This window comes from Schistocerca nitens, chromosome 7 (genome assembly GCF_023898315.1).
Source record: "Schistocerca nitens isolate TAMUIC-IGC-003100 chromosome 7, iqSchNite1.1, whole genome shotgun sequence".
NCBI classification, from domain to species: domain Eukaryota; kingdom Metazoa; phylum Arthropoda; class Insecta; order Orthoptera; family Acrididae; genus Schistocerca; species Schistocerca nitens.
The window spans coordinates 166567354-166587278 of record NC_064620.1 but is presented as its reverse complement, the minus strand read 5'-3'; positions in this window follow the sequence as shown (position 1 = coordinate 166587278).

Sequence of the window (19925 nt, the reverse complement as noted above, 5' to 3'; positions counted from 1 at the left end):
CGGTTTCTGCAAATGGTAATGGAGCTGTATCATCCGAATCTCTGTCCCCATGTAAACTAAGATTTGTCAATTTATCTGAAATTTCCTCAACTCTTCCCGATAAGTCACCTATTTTTTCTTTCTGTTTATTTACGTCTTCCGTAAGTGTCGCGACTCGGGTTTCAGTGTTGACACATTTGGTAGTTAACTGTTCGTATTGCTGTGTTAGATTATTCATTCTGTCATTTGGTACGGATTCCTCGATTCTCTCAAATATTTCTTCCTTATCGTGTGCACGTTGTATATTTAACTCTGAAAATTTTTGTACTATCACGCGATCTCTTTCTTCCCGTTCTCTGTCCTGTTCCTCTTGTCTGATTTCTGTTGAAATTAAACTATTATTGTGAGCATTCAAAATCGGTTGTACTTCTTCTCTAATTTCTTTCTTTGATTCATCTTTCATGATTTTGAAACATGTCCCTGTTCGTGAGCCTAACTGTGTTTCCATTGTCTCCATCTCGGTTTTACTTGTTCCTATTTGTGAGCCTAACCGTATTGTCAAAGTTTCCATCTTCTTGTTAATTCTTCCTATTTGTGATCCCAAATTTAATATTGCACTCATCAACTGCTGCATCTCTTCTGTCGTTAATCTCGTATTCTGAAAATTTTTCGATTGTGAAAAATTTTGAACTGTTTCCGGCCTATTTTCCCGACTTATTAAATTGTTTTCAACTCCATTATTCATCATCCCTTTCTCCTGTGTTGGCGAGTTCGCCATGTTAACAATTTCGTTATTCTCACTATTCATCATTTTTTCCTTTTTCATCGATCGCGTAATCATTTACAAAACATACAAAACTCGTCACAATACGAAAGTTACACAGAATAACACTATATCTCCAACAATATCATTCACACGAAATGCTTCCCTCAAACACGATTAACGAACAATTGAAATCTTCCTAACTGCACAAAATTGTCAAACCCATAGACAAGACAACAGAAATAAAATTTTGAAAAATACCATTAGAAGAATGCCAATTACCAAATCTACACATGCAAAATAGACTACAATTACTAAACTACAATTTACTACAACAATACTACTGTCTACACAATCAGAAGAATTCCAAGGGACGATCCGAAGCAGCGGTCGCCACGTGCATAGGGGCTTAATTAAATGTAATGAAAATAATTTTATTTTTTTGCTTCAGTAGCTGTCTGTTCGATTACGAAGTCTCGTAACGGTTGGCCCTGACTAGTATTATTACGCTATCTGACTGCATAGAACAATAACAAAGAATGAAATGGAAATTTTCATTAACACAATTAATTAATTAAGTCCCCAGCAACTATAAAACCTACGAAACCAAAGCACAAGTGTAACTGTTCTGTGTGTGGAAGTATGACTCAACGTACGCATCTGGCACGGTTCTTCTTCAACAACACAAGAAATTTTAAATATCATTTATACTGAATTAATTAAAGAAAATAGAAATACCATAATTACTCAAGAAAACCAGAATTACACTCTAATACAAGAACACAAGCCAGATGCTTTGTTGACTGAACCTGTAGTGACGCATTATTCAGGACATTGAAATAATGAGAAAGAAAAGAAAAGTAGTTTGTTACCTTAATTTATATTGATGAAAAGCACTCTAGACATTACAATTTCTCCACACCGACTCGCTACTATCACATCTCAACAAGAACTTTTCAGTATCACATCTCAGCAAGCACTGCCTACTAGCTCATCTCAACAAACACTCCTCACTACGACATCTCAGCACTGACTACCACGAGCTCTCCCCAAGCACTGACTACTACGAGATCTCAATAATCACTGCCAGTGGAGGCGGCGAAACAATACTCTCTAGCGCGATCTCTGGCGCTGTGGCTCAGTGTAGCCACCTTTCACAGTCTGGGATCTGCAACAGATAGGATTGACTGAGGAAGTAGAGAATATCCACAGAATGGCAGGGCGTTTCACTACAGATTCATTTAGTAAGCTCGAAAGCGTCACGGAGATTCTCGTCCTACTTCTACAAGAGAGGTGTATCGCAATGACATTTACTGATGAAATCCGAGAGTGTGCGTTCCTAGAAGAGTCCAGAAATTTACCGCTTCCACCTAAGGACCATGAAGGTAAAATTAGACGTGCGAGCCCACACGAATGCTTATCAACAGTCCTTGATCGTGCGGGACATTCACTACCAACAGGAAACGGAGGGAGAGACGTCATGCACGAAGTACTCATACCACGTAAAGTGGCTTGCGGAGTTTAAATGTAGACGTATTTTTGGCTGTATTTGGTTCTACACATACTTGTTTAATAGACCGAATGAGGTGGCACAGTTGTAAGACAATGGATTCGCTATCAAGATGACTATAAGGAGATAGCCCATTGAAAAGGCGCGAGATTCTGATTTCAGACGTAAACAAGCGACCGCGAGCGCCTCGACAGTGGTTACGATCGAGGCGCGCGTGTTTTGACAGCTATGATCGGTTTGACAGTAGCACGTGGGGGCTCGGTTCACGTTTCTCTCGATATATGGCTGCGTCTTTGAGACATGAAAAGTGCAAGAAAAGAGACGTGTTACTGATAGACGAGAAAAACCCGGGGAGACCTTCTCATGGCCGCATTCGTGCGACGACATAAAAAATACACTTATTCAGAAATTAATAAATTAATAACTGACGAGCTAGTAGGCTCACCTTAAGCAGAAAAAGAATAGATTACGCAGGTGAAGACGCGCTCTCGATATCAGCAGTGTTTTGCAACTTACTGTAAATCAAATATGGTTCATATTTTCTGAACAATAAAAGCAAATATCTCGGCAACGCATTGTGCAGTTGCAATCAAAAAAGGTTTTTACGGTTACATCTTGTAGAGCTGTATTGGACAATCATAGTAGACTCACTGATATTGTACACATTTTTAAATGACAGGCTAAAACGTGCATTTCGCGCAGTAAAAAGAGTTTTTCTTGCTAAATAACTGTAAAAATCCTGAAAGTGGCGGAATTACTATAAACTAGAAATAAATAGGATATTATTGAAGTGCATAGTTTACAGTATTTTTTAGTACGCACAACTATAAAGTAGGAATAAGTAGGAAATTATTAGAATGTATAGTTTACATTATTATTAATACTTATTCGTAAAAACCTGAAATACTAAGAACAGCCACAGAAGAATGCTTTTTACAAAGAAACTATGCCAAATAGGAGAAAACCAACGGCGGCATGACATTTCTGTGCTGCCGTAAGCACAGCACGCACCATCAAAGCAGTACTACAGGCGTCGATAGGTCGACGACCCACTCCAGAGATTGCCGCACTAAGAAGTCGCAACGGATGCGGCGCCAGAGAAGTGATATGCCCCGGCGCCACAAAAGAGTGGAGAGCTCCAAGTCAGCTTGACTGCCGAGAAGATGGCATTTTACTTGTGTACTTCGTCTTCTTCTAGCGAGTCCGTGCTAGCACGTCTTCAGTCAACATTCTACTGGGACAAGAACTGTTTACTCCCCACCCATAGCTCCTTTAACAGTACTTGTAACTCAGGAGCTGCTGCCTGAGCCCATATGTAAAAAGTTGAGCATTCGTCAATAAATATGTGTGTTCTTTCACTAATCATTATTGGTGTTTCAGTCGTCTCCTCCTCTTATAATGTTTCCCTAAGCGCACTATAAATAGTTCAGGGTGACGACGAGTGAAATCTCCTTGTGTGGTTGTATCAAAAGTACAGTACAACCAATTCTCGTAAATTTTCTTTATAAAAATTTAATTTATAGACATCAGCAATTGTCTTCCTAAGTTGTTCATTTGATTTGAGCAGTAGTAGACCGAAGGTTAACAAGGCCGCCGGCCATATTTAAATGGGGAAATCGGTATAAGTCTTGGGGGCAGGTGCTGTGAGTCGTTGTGTTTGATGAGCGACAACATAGCCACGGTTTTTGAGAGCTGAATTATTGTTAAGTCCCCCTCTCTGGACTCAGAAAATTTCGTGGTATGTCGACTGCTAGTAGGACAAGCTCTTCGAGTTTTTATCAACTTTCAGCTGCTGCGCACACCTGCAAGTTTGCTTCGTGAAGTTTTAATGGGAGACCATTGTGGAACTTGTAGTTTGAACTGGTGCTGTGGAACTTCATCGATTTTCTTGAGGTAAGCCTACGGGGTTTATTGTGAATTCGGTGATAGCCTCCACATATACATACCTTCGATCGTACTGTGGGCGTTCAAGGACAAATTGTGAATTAGATCTCTTTTTTATTTATCGTGTTTATGGGAGAAGCGATAAACTTCAGTTACAAGAAAAAACTTTAACCAACTGTGAGTGCGTGTCTAATTTGTAGTGTAGCAGTTCTCGCCAGCATTTATTTAAAAAATATTTCGGATACATCGCAAGAGGTGTGAGTTGGCGCCCTCAGACAAAAAACGGAGCTACATTATTAAGTCCAACCCAGGGCCGGCTCCAGGGATTTTGCCACCCCGTGCCGAAAACTTCAGATTTCAAGAGCCGCCCTCCCTAACCCCCCTCACCCCACACCCATAGTTGAATAAAGTCAACTATTCTCACAACATTATACATGACGCCTTATTTTCACATACCACAGTCAGTCATCTCTTTGTTGTGAATACGCCTTTAAGATCAAAGCTGCAGTAAGTGATACGTTTGCAATGCATTACATTTTAAGCCATAACTCCAAAATTAATGTGTCAACCAAGATTAATTTATGTCACGGAACAGCATAAAACTAAAATATGTTAACTTTTTGTAGTTCCTTGAGCAGAGGATGATGCACATATTCGTCTTAGCACATAATTGAGACAAAGAAACAAAAGCACGTCTATTCATTGTGCACTGATCTAAGGTCGGCACATCCAAAGATACACATTTATATTAGATATAATCTACAGTTGTTATTGTCAATATCGATACCAACGATTAACCTATTTAAAAATATATCAGGGACCAACAGAAATAAGGGGACTGCAGTATGTGAAACGTCCAACAATCAGTCTGCACAGAAAGATGACATTAGTCAACTTATTTCGCCATTAAACAAAAAAATGTAGGCATACCTTACAACAAATCTACACTATGCAAATGACTGAAAACGTATGTCATACATAAATCAATCAAATCTAAAATTAATAAAAAAACATCTGTGAAACACTTAACTTACATGACAGATATTTTTCTTGCTTTGGCACAAGAGAACTGCTGTGTGACTTCGTTCAAATCCAAAGCTTCAGCTAGCCCATATTCAATCGACACCGTTGCCAGCCGACTCTGTCGTATCTGGCCCATTATTGATCTCAGGTAAATTTTTATCAGTTTAAGCTTCGAAAAGCTTCGTTCTCCACTTGCCACTGCTACACTTACTTTGGACGCAAAGCCATGCTGTAGTATGAGTTTCAGCGTTTCAGTAGGCGTTCTACCAGGCTTCAGCAACGTTGACACTACTTTAAGTTCATCTTTAAAATCGACAAGAATGATGTCCTTAGCCTGCCTGTAGCTAAAACTATCGCATGGCTTGGAACACTTTTACTTAGAACGTCAGGTGACATGTCATTAATTTTATCAATGTCATACAAAAAAGTCAGATAGCTCACTTTGACCTTTGAGTCGTTGAAATCTCTCATGAAAGAACGTGTTATGACGTCTAGTACTTAAAAATAAAAATCTACTTTGATCTGCAATTCTGGATGTTCAATTTTCTCGTCTTGTGCCTCGTATTGGAACTGTTTCTTCTTCCTCGCTTTCGTATCTGCGTTGTACCACCAAAGACTAAGTTTTCTATATCGAGTTGTATTGCCAGTTCCTTAGCGTGAAGCAGATAATCTTGCAATTTGGAGTACTCCCTGCAGTTGGTGAAACGCTCTGTTATCTTTCCGATACATCTGTGGAAATATTTTGTACGTGTTTGCTGACAGTAATATAGAGTGATACATCATACCATATTACCACTGAACAAAGGAACATAAAATCATGAATAAGGTTTGGCAAACTACAGTCCTCATGTGCAACCATTCTGTCTGTATTTTCCTCTTCACTTATTTCAACTAGGCCATCATAGACCTCCTCTATGCTGTGGTTGAGAGGAGCGATTACATCGATCCTACTTTCCCATCTTGTCGTACTTAGTGGCTTCAGCGTTAGGGTAGATATACCAGGTGATCAAAAAGTCAGTATAAATTTGAAAACTGAATAAAACACGGAATAATGTAGATAGAGAGGTACAAATTGACACACATGCTTGGAATTACATGGGGTTTTATTAGAACCAAAAAAATACAAAAGTGCAGAAAATGTCCGACAGATGGCGCTTCATCTGATCAGAAAAGCAATAATTTGCATAACAAAGTAAGACAAAGCAAAGATGATGTTCTTTACAGGAAATGCTCAATATGTCCACCATCATTCCTCAACAATAGCTGTAGTCGTGGATTAATGTCGTGAACAGCACTGTAAAGCATGTCCGGAGTTATGGTGAGGCATTGGCGTCGGATGTTGTCTTTCAGCATCTGTAGAGATGTCGGTCGTTCACGATATACTTTCGACTTCAGGTAACCCCAAAGCCAATAATCGCGCGGACTGAGGTCTGGGGACCTAGGAGGCCAAGCATGACGAAAGTGGCGGCTGAGCACACGATCATCACCAAACGACGCGCGCAAGAGATCTTTCACGCGTCTAGCAATACTTTTTTTTTGTTCTAATAAAACCCCATGTCATTCCAAGCATGTGTGTCAATTTTTACCTCTCTATCTACATTATTCCGTGGTTTATTAAGTTTTCAAATTTATACTGACTTTTTGATCACCCGGTATGATCATTCAGGATGCCCAGTGTCGCGTAGCGCAGCAATTACAAATTTTTCTCACCAAACAAAAGAATGAAACTGCATATTCTGATTTCTTTGTAGCATTATCCACAACTAGATTTAAGGAATGACTACTGCAGGGAACATAATATGCTTTAGGATATATCTAAAATCTCTTTTGCATTCATATGTTCTTGTCTTTTATGTTAGCCATGACCCTTTATGATCTGCAAAGGTATTTTCATGTCTTCTGATTGTTTTAAGACTACCTGTGTAAGCCCAGAACCCGACGTATCTCTTACAGGTACAAATCCAAGAAAATGTTCACTAATATTTCCGTTGCGCGTTTCAAGATCACTAGAAGTCACATTCAGAAATCGCGCTATCATTTTAATTTGCTCAACGCCAGAAATATCTGGTGTACAATCCATAATTAAACTATAATATTTTGCAGATCTCAATAAAGACAATATTTCAATTTTAATTTTTTGATGGAGAATGTGATTATTTCATTCTGTGTGTTTTTAACCAGATGATGACGAGACTTATTTTCACCACGAGTTGTTCTCCTTATTATTCTCCCAAAACTGAATCAAACTGTCACAGAATTTGACCAATTTTAAGAAATTGCCATTGTTGTGAGTGAAGAGTTTGTCCGAAGTTCCTCTTAAGGGAAGACACTGTTAAGCTAAAAACTGGATAATTGGTATAAGGCTTTCGATTACACTTTTCCAGAGTCAGGTTTCCGCATTTAATAGCCGCAGGGTTCCTGCATCGCCCACATCTAAATCTTATGACGAGCTCCACCCACTTTTGATGCGATTCTAAGTGCACTTGGAACATACAGTGGCTAGCAAATGTCTCAGAAATGTGCCGCCAGTTATTATAACCACCTGACATCAATAATATTTTAATGTTGGAAAAGAGTCTGCAGCTGAAACAAAAATCAGCATTTGCACTTTTGAATAAACTAACCATTTCCTCTGAACAATTTCACAATTGCGTAAACTGTAACTGTAATTTTTAGAGGTAAAGCGACGATTGGACTCCTCCTTAGGACAGGTTTCAAATTCCGCCATCTGTTCTGGAGGCCCTCTTTTACCTAACTTTGTCCTAACAAAATCATCTAGTTTGTCCGGCAGTTTTTCGAGATCTGAATCAACTACATCGCTGAGAGTTTGAGTATCAGATGAGTACTTGTTAGAACAGTTTCATAATCATCAGAGAGCATGCATACAATGGCATGTTTACTCTGCGAAGTTGAAGGTACATCTTCATCTACCGAAGGCTTACACTGACTTACGTCCACATCTGTACTTGTGCTTGGATCATTGTGATCAAAATCTTCTTCAGCGCCCGCATCTCGTGGTCGTGCGGTAGCGTTCTCGCTTCCCACGCCCGGGTTCCCGGGTTCGATTCCCGGCGGGGTCAGGGATTTTCTCTGCCTCGTGATGGCTGGGTGTTGTGTGCTGTCCTTAGGTTAGTTAGGTTTAAGTAGTTCTAAGTTCTAGGGGACTTATGACCACAGCAGTTGAGTCTCATAGTGCTCAGAGCCATTTGAACCATCTTCTTCAGGTTGGAAAAATTTATCGAAAGAAAACTTCAATTGTTGTCTACATTTTCTATTTCCCCTCGTCTTTTCTTACACTGTCTGGCTGAAAGGCACTCCTTGTCGCCATACATTAACAGTTTACAGCATTCGCAATAACTTATAGCCTAATGAAAACACGTCGCATCACAGTGAGAAAACGTTTTCACACAAAACTAATAATACGTTAGCACTGCCAGCTGAAAGAACAATAATCAACTTTTAAAACAATCGTTATTGTCTTTACTGAACGGCCTCCAAAAAGAACGATACGACCGGTGACAGAACTGTCTTTACTTACTTCCTTATTGCCCGAAGTTAATAGACGAAAGTAAACTGTGTCTGGCAAATAAAATACGTTTCTAATAAGTGCTCCACATACAGACCTATATTAGCGCTACAATCCACAGTTCGACCACTATATCAACCGCTGAACTCTCTACTTAGCTATTGACAAACAAGGCTAGCGTACATTGCTGCTATTTAATGAAACTGCCAGCTGAGAGCGGCGTATCCGCCGTGCACGGCTGCCAACTCCCAAAAATATTTGCCCCATAACTCAAGTCGAAACACTCGAAAACTCAGTATCCATTATCTACAACCTCTGAAAGAAAAATCCATGTTTTGCTTTTGATTTTACTTATTTACTTGCAAATTATTCAACATTTCAAATATTATTTAATTTTTCATGAAGCATTCGAAGTTTTAATGCTAATGTCAAACAAATTTCATTTTGAATTGATTATGTGTAATACAAGATCTGAATTTTGTTGCAGAGAAATATGAACCATCAAACCCCCCCCGCTAGAGCTGGTCCATGTCCAACCACATCCTACGGAAGCCCATTGAATTGTATTATTCTGGATTGTGTTTCGCTGATAATTTCTTTCATTAGCACGTGCTGGCTCAGAGCAGATTTATAAAGGAAAGTTGAACTGGCTGACTCTAATTTTAGCAAGATTTACAAATCATTTATTCGCCACCCACCACAGTTTTAGCAAAAGTCCTCGATACGGTCGCACGGCATTTTAAATTCCCTGATTGCCATTTACATTTAGACGGCCGGTGTGGCCGAGCGGATCTAGGCGCTTCAGTCTGGAACCGCGCGACCGCTACGGTCGCAGGTTCGAATACTGCCTCGGGCATGGATGTGTGTGATGTCCTTAGGTTAGTTAGGTTTAAGTATTTCTAAGTTCTAGAGGACTGATGACCTCAGATGTTAAGTCCCATAGTTTTCTCTACCCAGCTTCAGCAAATGCTGGGATAGTTCCTTTAAGAATAACAACCTATTTCCTTCTTCATCTTTCCTCAGTCCAAGCTTGTGCTCCGTCTCTAATGACAAATGACACCGTTATCGATGGATCGCTAATTGCTAATCTTCTTTTCTCACTTAATCAGCAGAATCACCCTTAAAGTAATATGGCGCTGTGTGAGTAGTGCCTACACTAAACTCCTGTAAACAAAATAGAAAAGTTAATTCTCTTTCTCTAAATGCTTTAGTGGTCACACCCCTCGCTTTTCCTACCGACGTTATTATACACCACAGCTGCTTACCTTCTTCTTCCTCCTTTTTTTCTGTCACTGTATATCCCCCTCGCTGTGCCTCCTAACGTACATGCACACCCTACTTTCGACTAAATACCTAATGTCTGCTATGTCGCGGCCAACTTTTCTCGTCCTGTCCTAGCAGTTGTAGCGGGACTTCTTAAATTTCGCCGCGCTACACTCGTTCCCTCAGACAAAAATTATACCGGTGCAGCGGTATGAGCGCTCGACGGCAGAGAGTAACTCTTTTTTGTTTTCTATCCGTTTCATTATTGTCTCTTGATAGCCGAAGCTTAAGGCAGACGTGATCTGATGAAGACGTAAAAAAAACTTATTAGCTAGTCTTGATCTGATTTTAATGTGTAGACATATTGTGGAAGTTGTTAAGAAATTCGGAGGATGGAAGTAGCAAAGTAAATTAAATTGCATACAGTATCAAGATTATTTTAATTGGTATAAATTAGTGATTCCTGGACGATTGCAAGATTTCGGAGCAGACTTTTCACACAGAAATGAAGTAGATTTTTGAAGACCTGGACGCCGCACGAAAGAAGACAAGTTAACCTGGTAAAGGATGAACTCTTATCTACGCCACTTCCCCCTGTCAGTTACATTTTGTTATTCTCTGTTTCTTTTCAATATTTTTTGTAGTGAAAACTGGTTTAACTTTTGCTCAAAAACGCCACAAGCACCACCCCAACAATAGCTTTTCGAATCACGAAGTCCGATATCTTTTCTGTAATACGAAGTCCGATTTGCATTTCATTCTTTCCCTTTTTCACGGTCATTAACGATTTTAAAAAACACATTTTCACTTACGATTTCTTCCCACATTTTCAACCTTTTTCTTTTCTTCTCTTCTATTTTTCTTTTTTATTAAACACTACAACTGGCGACCATGACAGGACATTGTTTTCGGATGTGTCGTGTTTGAGCAAATTTGAAACATTAATTTGTATTTTTTCCCAACAGATAATAACCAAAAATCCTGAAGTTTAAAGGGTAACTAAAACACCAACTTTATTGTACCTAAGCAAATGATTATACAACAATATTGTAAAGAATTTTTGTAACTAATTCAATCCGTTTTTCTTTTCATGGCATATATTGATGCAAAACTGTTATTTTGAGACCTTTTGGTGATTATCCGATGGAGATGTATTAACAAAATCCATATTTTGACGAATACGATTTACGCAGAAGTGTTTGACCAGCCGCTGCAGGACAGAAAATTTAATGGTGAGTCACACAATTATGTTTCATTCAAACAATCAATAGCCAACTACATCCAACTGAAACCATTTTTCCCTTTCCACGCATCCTGTAGTTTTCTTCTAGATTTTTCCAAAATTATCTATCTCTATTGTAGTTTTTGGTAATTATAGTATTGTTGTAGCATATGAAGATCGTGAATTTTACCGCCAAACAGTCATTTGTTACGAAAAATCTTGTCCGCCCTGCTGCATCTCTCTCAACCATTGTTTGCAATAGAGCAATCATTTACATTGACGAGAAAATATTTCATCTTAAATTTGAATCAAATCTTTATTAATCAGACTTATATTATACCCTTTTTGACTTACGATTATACATCCTACTACAATGGAACGCGGTAAGGTAGAGATACACTCCTGGAAATTGAAATAAGAACACCGTGAATTCATTGTCCCAGGAAGGGGAAACTTTATTGACACATTCCTGGGGTCAGATACATCACATGATCACACTGACAGAACCACAGGCACATAGACACAGGCAACAGAGCATGCACAATGTCGGCACTAGTACAGTGTATATCCACCTTTCGCAGCAATGCAGGCTGCTATTCTCCCATGGAGACGATCGTAGAGATGCTGGATGTAGTCCTGTGGAACGGCTTGCCATGCCATTTCCACCTGGCGCCTCAGTTGGACCAGCGTTCGTGCTGGACGTGCAGACCGCGTGAGACGACGCTTCATCCAGTCCCAAACATGCTCAATGGGGGACAGATCCGGAGATCTTGCTGGCCAGGGTAGTTGACTTACACCTTCTAGAGCACGTTGGGTGGCACGGGATACATGCGGACGTGCATTGTCCTGTTGGAACAGCAAGTTCCCTTGCCGGTCTAGAAATGGTAGAACGATGGGTTCGATGACGGTTTGGATGTACCGTGCACTATTCAGTGTCCCCTCGACGATCACCAGTGGTGTACGGCCAGTGTAGGAGATCGCTCCCCACACCATGATGCCGGGTGTTGGCCCTGTGTGCCTCGGTCGTATGCAGTCCTGATTGTGGCGCTCACCTGCACGGCGCCAAACACGCATACGACCATCATTGGCACCAAGGCAGAAGCGACTCTCATCGCTGAAGACGACACGTCTCCATTCGTCCCTCCATTCACGCCTGTCGCGACACCACTGGAGGCGGGCTGCACGATGTTGGGGCGTGAGCGGAAGACGGCCTAACGGTGTGCGGGACCGTAGCCCAGCTTCATGGAGACGGTTGCGAATGGTCCTCGCCGATACCCCAGGAGCAACAGTGTCCCTAATTTGCTGGGAAGTGGCGGTGCGGTCCCCTACGGCACTGCGTAGGATCCTACGGTCTTGGCGTGCATCCGTGCGTCGCTGCGGTCCGGTCCCAGGTCGACGGGCACGTGCACCTTCCGCCGACCACTGGCGACAACATCGATGTACTGTGGAGACCTCACGCCCCACGTGTTGAGCAATTCGGCGGTACGTCCACCCGGACTCCCGCATGCCCACTATACGCCCTCGCTCAAAGTCCGTCAACTGCACATACGGTTCACGTCCACGCTGTCGCGGCATGCTACCAGTGTTAAAGACTGCGATGGAGCTCCGTATGCCACGGCAAACTGGCTGACACTGACGGCGGCGGTGCACAAATGCTGCGCAGCTAGCGCCATTCGACGGCCAACACCGCGGTTCCTGGTGTGTCCGCTGTGCCATGCGTGTGATCATTGCTTGTACAGCCCTCTCGCAGTGTCCGGAGCAAGTATGGTGGGTCTGACACACCGGTGTCAATGTGTTCTTTTTTCCATTTCCAGGAGTGTAGTTTCAGCAGATGAGTTAAGTGAACTAGATTCATCGTTCAACCAACAAGAAAGTCCGCGTTTCCCTCCATGGACGAGTTCACAGATCAATGCAATGATTTTGCCTCAAACTCGCAACATTTGTGATAATACACAGATGGCGACCTTAAATGACGAAATGTGGAATGGACGCGAGACTAGACCGTCAGCGCCATTGTTAACATCAATGTCAGAACCGAATATGAGACAAATTCAGCAATGTGACACAAATCGGACACAGGAAACTGACAAACTGGACCGACTATTAGAGTTATTTGCAGACATGAAACGAGACGTTAGTCAGAAAATTGACATATTAAACCATACTATGACTGAAAATTTTGAACGAACGACCAAACAGATGACAGAATTAAATAACACCACTCAACAGCTCAGCCAGCGATTTGAGACATTGTCCGACCGAGTCACTAAACAGGAAGAACTTTCACACATGAAACAAAAAAAAATTCACCCGATGTGAGAATCAGTTAACTCAAACAGTTAATGTGCAGCAGGAAGTGAACGCCCGTGTGGAAGAGTTAGCTCAGGCCCACATTTCAGCTAGCTCCGCCCAAGAAAAGCTGACTGAAGAAGTGGGAAATATTACCCAACAACTCACAATGGTAGTTCTTGAGCAAACCCACCTCAAAGAAAAGATAGAAAAATTAGAAGACCGAGCGGACCTCGCGTCACTAAACAACGACACCAATATGACCGAAAGAATCGTACATGAATGTAAATTGTGTGACGACTATCTGGACAAAAAACTTGAAACAATTACAGAGGACATACTTTCAAAAACAAAGATACATGTTAAAGACGAGACAAAACACATAGAAGACGAAGTGACAAAATTGCGAGACAATGTTGTGCCGTGTTTGGCGATTGGTGCAAACGCATCGTCAGGGAACGACAGAACAGCTAAAACCATGGCTAATGACACAGACAGAACACCTATTGTGGAATCACGTATTTCCAATCAAAATTACAATGTGCCGCTTTCTTTTCCACCAAACGAACAATATTACGGTACGACACCTACAGTAGCAAGTGACACAAATCACGTCAATAGTCCTATACCAACCGGCATGGCCGATGACACGTTTGTAAGGCATGGGTATTTCCAGACATTTTCCAGTGAGGACAAGCACAAAGTCCACCCTATTGCGTTTATTAGATCATTTGACGGTGTTTTTCCACGTAGTTGGTCAGAAGTCGATAAAATCAGATACGTCACCAATCTCATGAGAGGACGAGCAACTAAGTGGGGTGCCTTACGTTTGAAAGGTTCGAACAAGCCTTCTTGGACGAATTCTGGTCCGAGAATGAGCAACAGAGTCTAAGGAGAGAAGTGTGCAATCCCGAGGCCTATGACCCTAAAAAAGAGACATTAAGACAATACTTTGAGAGGTACCTAGACAAGACACTGTACTGGTCCAAACCAGCCGACTCGCCAGCGATAATTGACACTTTAAAGAGCCACTTACCCTTTCCATACCGAGACAGATTAATAGGAGTACCGGAGAATGACGTTAAGACTTTTTTAAACTTCTTAGATCAAATGGACGTAGTTTACAGAGGCGATTCACGCCATTCAAATTTCACTGATATTAGTAACCAAAATCAGCACCCACCCCAAACGAAACGTAGTGACGGTGGTTGGTGGAACCATCCGTCCGTGCCGCGACACAGTACGATGCCTGCGCGCGAAACATATTCAAATGGAAACGTGTATGACGGTAGGAACAACCGCAGAAATTCGTGGAATAATAATAACAACAATAATTATCACCCATATCAAAATGGTAACTACATGCAAAATGAAGTTGAGTTTCCTCCTCCCTGCCTGCATGTAAGTGCGGGTTATCCAATATATCCTTGTTCCTTCACCCTCCTTATCTACGCCATTTCCCCCTGTCAGTTACATTTTGTTATTCTCTGTTTCTTTTCAATAATTTTTGTAGTGGAAATTGGTTTAACTTTTGCTCAAAAACGCCACAAGGACCACCCCAACAATAGCGTTTCCGAATCTCGAAATCCGATAGCTTTTCTGTAATACGAAGTCCGATTTGCATTTCTTTCCTTCTTTCCCTTTTTTCACGGTCATTAACGATTTAAAAAAAAAACATTTTCACTTACGATTTCTTCCCACATTTTCAACATTTTTCTTTTCATTTTCTTCTCTTCTATTTTTCTTTTTTTATTAACCACTACACAGTTTACCTTTACACACCATTCCCGGCCCCCCCCCCTCCATTTGGACGACCCCCCTCCCTGCTTCCACCCCTTTTTGTCAGTCTTCGTTGAATATTGACGGTTTAATGCTTGCTCAGATTATACACCACCTCACTAAAAATATAGAGAAATTATACAGGCTGAATCACCTACAACTTTCGCTCCAAGTAGTGCTGAAATGGAAAGTGCTTTTGATTTGCGGTTTTGACAGCATGGTCTGCTAGTCAGGGGCTCGTACTGTTAGCCAATAACAGATTGCAGTAATTCTTAAAAATAATATTTTTCTGCAAACACGCACTTTTTTTAGATGAAGCAATACGTATTGACGTTAACAACCTAACCGTAGGGTGAATTTGAATTTCAGTGTTGCTTGTTGCAGGACTGTAGTGCTACTCGTTTACGGGATATCTATCGTGTTTTGAACTGTTTCCGCACCGACACTTACTTCTGCCTTTCAGCTTGCTTACTTAGTATGCATTATGTTGTTTTGTTTGCTTACAGCGTGCTTGTGTATTCTTCGAGTGCGCTGCGACTTGCTAGCCAGTTAGTGTGTGAAATTCCAAGCACTAAAACATGAGTGGACGAAGGAATTTACCAAAGCAGAAAAGGCCGACATGCTCATGGTGTCACGAATGATAGCGTTAAAAATCAAGTAAGATGTTGGCTTGGAAATTCTTGCTCCAGCGAGGTGGACTTGACCGGACGTAGCTTATGTGTAATGTTAACAAGAGCGGACTATGCCGCATCATGAGGCTCGAGAGCCGTTACAAGCCACAGCCCTTGGACACAGCGAACATAGCGGAGTACGGTCTGCTCGTCACGTAGGCATCAATTGCTGCCGCATAACACACACGCAATGCTCGACAGTCCTGGAAACTTCTAGAACAAGTGGTGCCGGTTGCAGTACCATCTATAAAAAGGCTAGCCACCATAGTGTCGGAGAGTGATGGCAGTGATGGAGTAGATAGTCAGCCGGTCAGATATGGTTTAGCTGGAGTTATAATGCTGGGGGATTGTAGTGCAGTGCTGCGTAACCATGAGGGGACTTAGAGTCATTTCCAGTAGTCAACACTTAGTCTGGTGTGCCCGCCTCTGCTATATTGGGACTTAGGGAGCTATGAAGAATTACACTACTAAGAAGGCAGTTAGTAGACTTTGTATATAGAACTGTTTATGAAACGGATGTGCCAGGGGTGCTTCCAGTGTACATATCCTCGTGCAATGATTTATGATTGCATACAATGTACCCTGAGATCCCAACCGAATTCCGTATTGTAACTCACCCTACAGCCCTCTTTTCAGTGGAGCAAGTGCACAGAAGGCAGCCCACGACCACGAGACCTCCTGCCAAGTAAGTTCTTTGACGTGTATTCCTGCAGCCCTTCCACTCCCTCTCAGGACTCGTCAGTGGGACACGACAATGGTGTATGTAGACAGTAGGAAGAACGCAGTTCTTTCTTGAACCGTACATGCGGCAACTTATCCTAACAGACGTTAACCATCTCGGCAGTTATTTATCAGTCTCTACAGCTAGTAACGCGAAAGTGGTAGTGTAACACCTAGACAACGTAACAGAAGGAAACAAGTGCCGACAGAAGGGGGGCAATTAATGTTCTTGCTGCTGTTGCATTTGATCCGCATGTTAGCTTCTGCACAATCGCACGAGGAAGTGGCATGAGTCAGGCAAGTGTCCTATGCATTCCGAATCGACATGGGTTTCATCCCTGTCAAACCTGTCTCCATCTAGAGCTACGTGGAAACGCTTATGACGTTCGTTAACTTCCGAATATGGGCATTAAGACAAAATACTCAAGATGTATCAAGTATCTTGTTTAGTGATGAAGGCGCATTTCCCAATCATGGCCAAGTAAACCGTCGAAATATGCAAAAATGGTCTGTTGACAGTCCCTACTGGCTTTGTCAGGTGGAACGTCAGCAGCCACTGAGTGTAAACGTGTGGTGTAGGATAGTGAACCATCAGCTTTTAGGCCCGTGTTTAATAGACGGAACACAGAACGCGCACAAGTATCGCAGATAGCAGCCTCCTAACAGACGATCATGGATGCTACAAGATGTTCCTCCACAGACTAGGAGAAACCTTTGGTACCAACATGATGGCTATCTAGCTAGTAGTCTACGAAGTACTACAGTATGTCTTCACGAATTGTTTCCGAATCGATTTTTGGACGGAGAGGAGCTGTACCTTGGCCGTCCCGTTCCCCCGATTCGACGCCTGTAGACCTTTCTATGTGAGGAGAGCTAAATGACGCTGTCTACAAGATGTACCAACTACACTCGATGATGCCAGCTCGGACATCTCCGATGAAATGCTAGCACGTGTGCCTCAGTCGTTCCATACTAGATTGGAAGCGTGTATTACCGCTGCTCATTTTGAGGACAATGTGTGATGATAGACGTTTCGTTACTGGTCATAATCGTTATAGCTAGTGTATGCACTTACGCTGTTCTTTATCGTGCGCTACGACAGGTATTGTGCAAGTGTCGGTGTGGAAACTTTTCGAAATACGATGCCTCGTAAACAACGCTCACTAGAATCCTGCAACAAACGTCACTAACATTCCAATTTACCCTACTTCAGTTTGTTAATGTCAATAGGCATTTTTTCATGCAAACAAACAGTTTCAGAATATTATTACAATCTGTTATTGGCTAACAGTATGAGTCCCTGACTATCAATCCGTTCTGTGAAAACGGCATGTAAATTACACTTCCCATATCCGTAATATTTGAGGTATACGTTTCAGGTGATTCATCCAGTATGATATGTATTACTTATTGCTTTTTCTGTGGTTCGAGGTTTTCTGGATGTTCGGCATGATTCTGGTAACACTAACTGCGGCTCGGCTTGACGAGAATTAGAAATAAATCGAATTAGAACTTCTGTCCCACACGAAATGGGTTTTTACCTTGGGATAGAGGAGGCGAAAGCCACGTTAACGTTAAGAATGTTCTTCCACTTGTAATTCAAGTGGTTTCCCCTGGAGACCCAAATTCAGCGAATACATTTACATAGCGGAGCAGTGTTTGAGAAGGAAAACGCGACGGAGTAAGAGGAAACTATCTCATACACGTGAAGTTCGCTGAACTGAATTAGCCTTCCGCAGAGATGTTAACACGGACGGAGAGGACATCCGGCGGAAAGAAGTATCTTAAAATATTCAGAACATCTGCGTAGCGTGACTGGCTGAGCGGGGTGGGGGTGCAGGGAAGCGAGGACACAGACACGAAGGTGGCGAGATAGAGGCGAAGGAACGCACAAGGGGAGGGCTAAAAGCCCCGTGACTTGTGACTTCTAATGCATTAACATCTCATATCACAAGCTACTGATACTGTTTTCTTCCTCTCATAAAACTAACCGCCTAATTGTTATTAATCGAAACAGCATTTATCACCATTAATTCTTTTCTGCATTTCAGGGCTGTCGACAGTATTTGGGGGAACAAATATCAATATGTAATACTGAATTACTTTATCCATTTTCTTGGTTGTTGAGTTCCTTGGCTGTGAACTAAATTACTTTCGCGGGAGGCGTGCCAGAGATAAAATCCCTGCAGTGGCGCTATCCTCTGTGTCCTCGGTGGCTCAGATGGAGCCGGCACGGTAGCTCAGCGTGTTCGGTCAGAGGGTTTAGTAATAAAAAACTGAGTAAACGGATCGACGAACAACCTGAACGAGTGGTGTCATCGGACGTCCGCCACGAACAAATTCAACGAACAATACAGAACAAAATGAGATTTACAAAAAAAAAAAAAAAAAATGGATAGAGCGTCGGCCATGTAAGCAGGAGATCCCGGGTTCGAGTCCCGATCGGGGCACACATTTTCATCTGTCCCCGTTGACGTATGTCAACGCCTGTAAGCAGCTAAGGGTGTTCATTTCACTGTAATTTCATTCTAACGGGCTGCATGATCACCTATGGTATCTGTTCTTTCGGACATGTCTGCAAGGACAGATACCATATTAGTATAAAAAAATACTTTCAGTAATACGAGAAGCAGTAAATCAAATTGTGTATTTTTATTTGTACCAATACAAGTTTCGGGCTCCAATTAGCACACTGTTAAAATACAAAGTGCAATTTAGATACAACTGCCCTGTACAGAATGACAATTTTGTTTGATTACAGACTTCGCGAGTTGTATATTTACAACGTAGTGCTCGTTAGACACATTTAATTTTTTTATTGTTGTTTCTCCAATTCTCCGCATTTATAGGCGTGGCACAGATAGATTTTCTTTGTATGATGCACAAAAACAGGATAGATTCCGCCATTTTGCCGACTGTGGTGTTTGTCAACATCGATAACTTTTGTCATCGATTGTCGAATGACAAGTTTATTTGCATCGGGAAATTTGAAACGTCCCCTTGGAAAAATTAATGAATTACTGTGCTGATAAACCCCTTCCATTATTTGATTTTCAAACAGCTGAGCAAAACTGAACGTATTCAGACATTTCTCTCTTTACTTATTCTGATAAACACTAAACTGACACACAATATTTTTAGCGCAACGCAATCTGACTTTCAATAATCACTACAAAAGAATGGCCCTGACTAACAATAACCTATACCTTTCATGAATCATTTACCTCACAGAAATCTTCGTTACTCGACTTCTGCAATACAGCGAGCGCCAATACTGCCGGCTAAATAAAAGATTC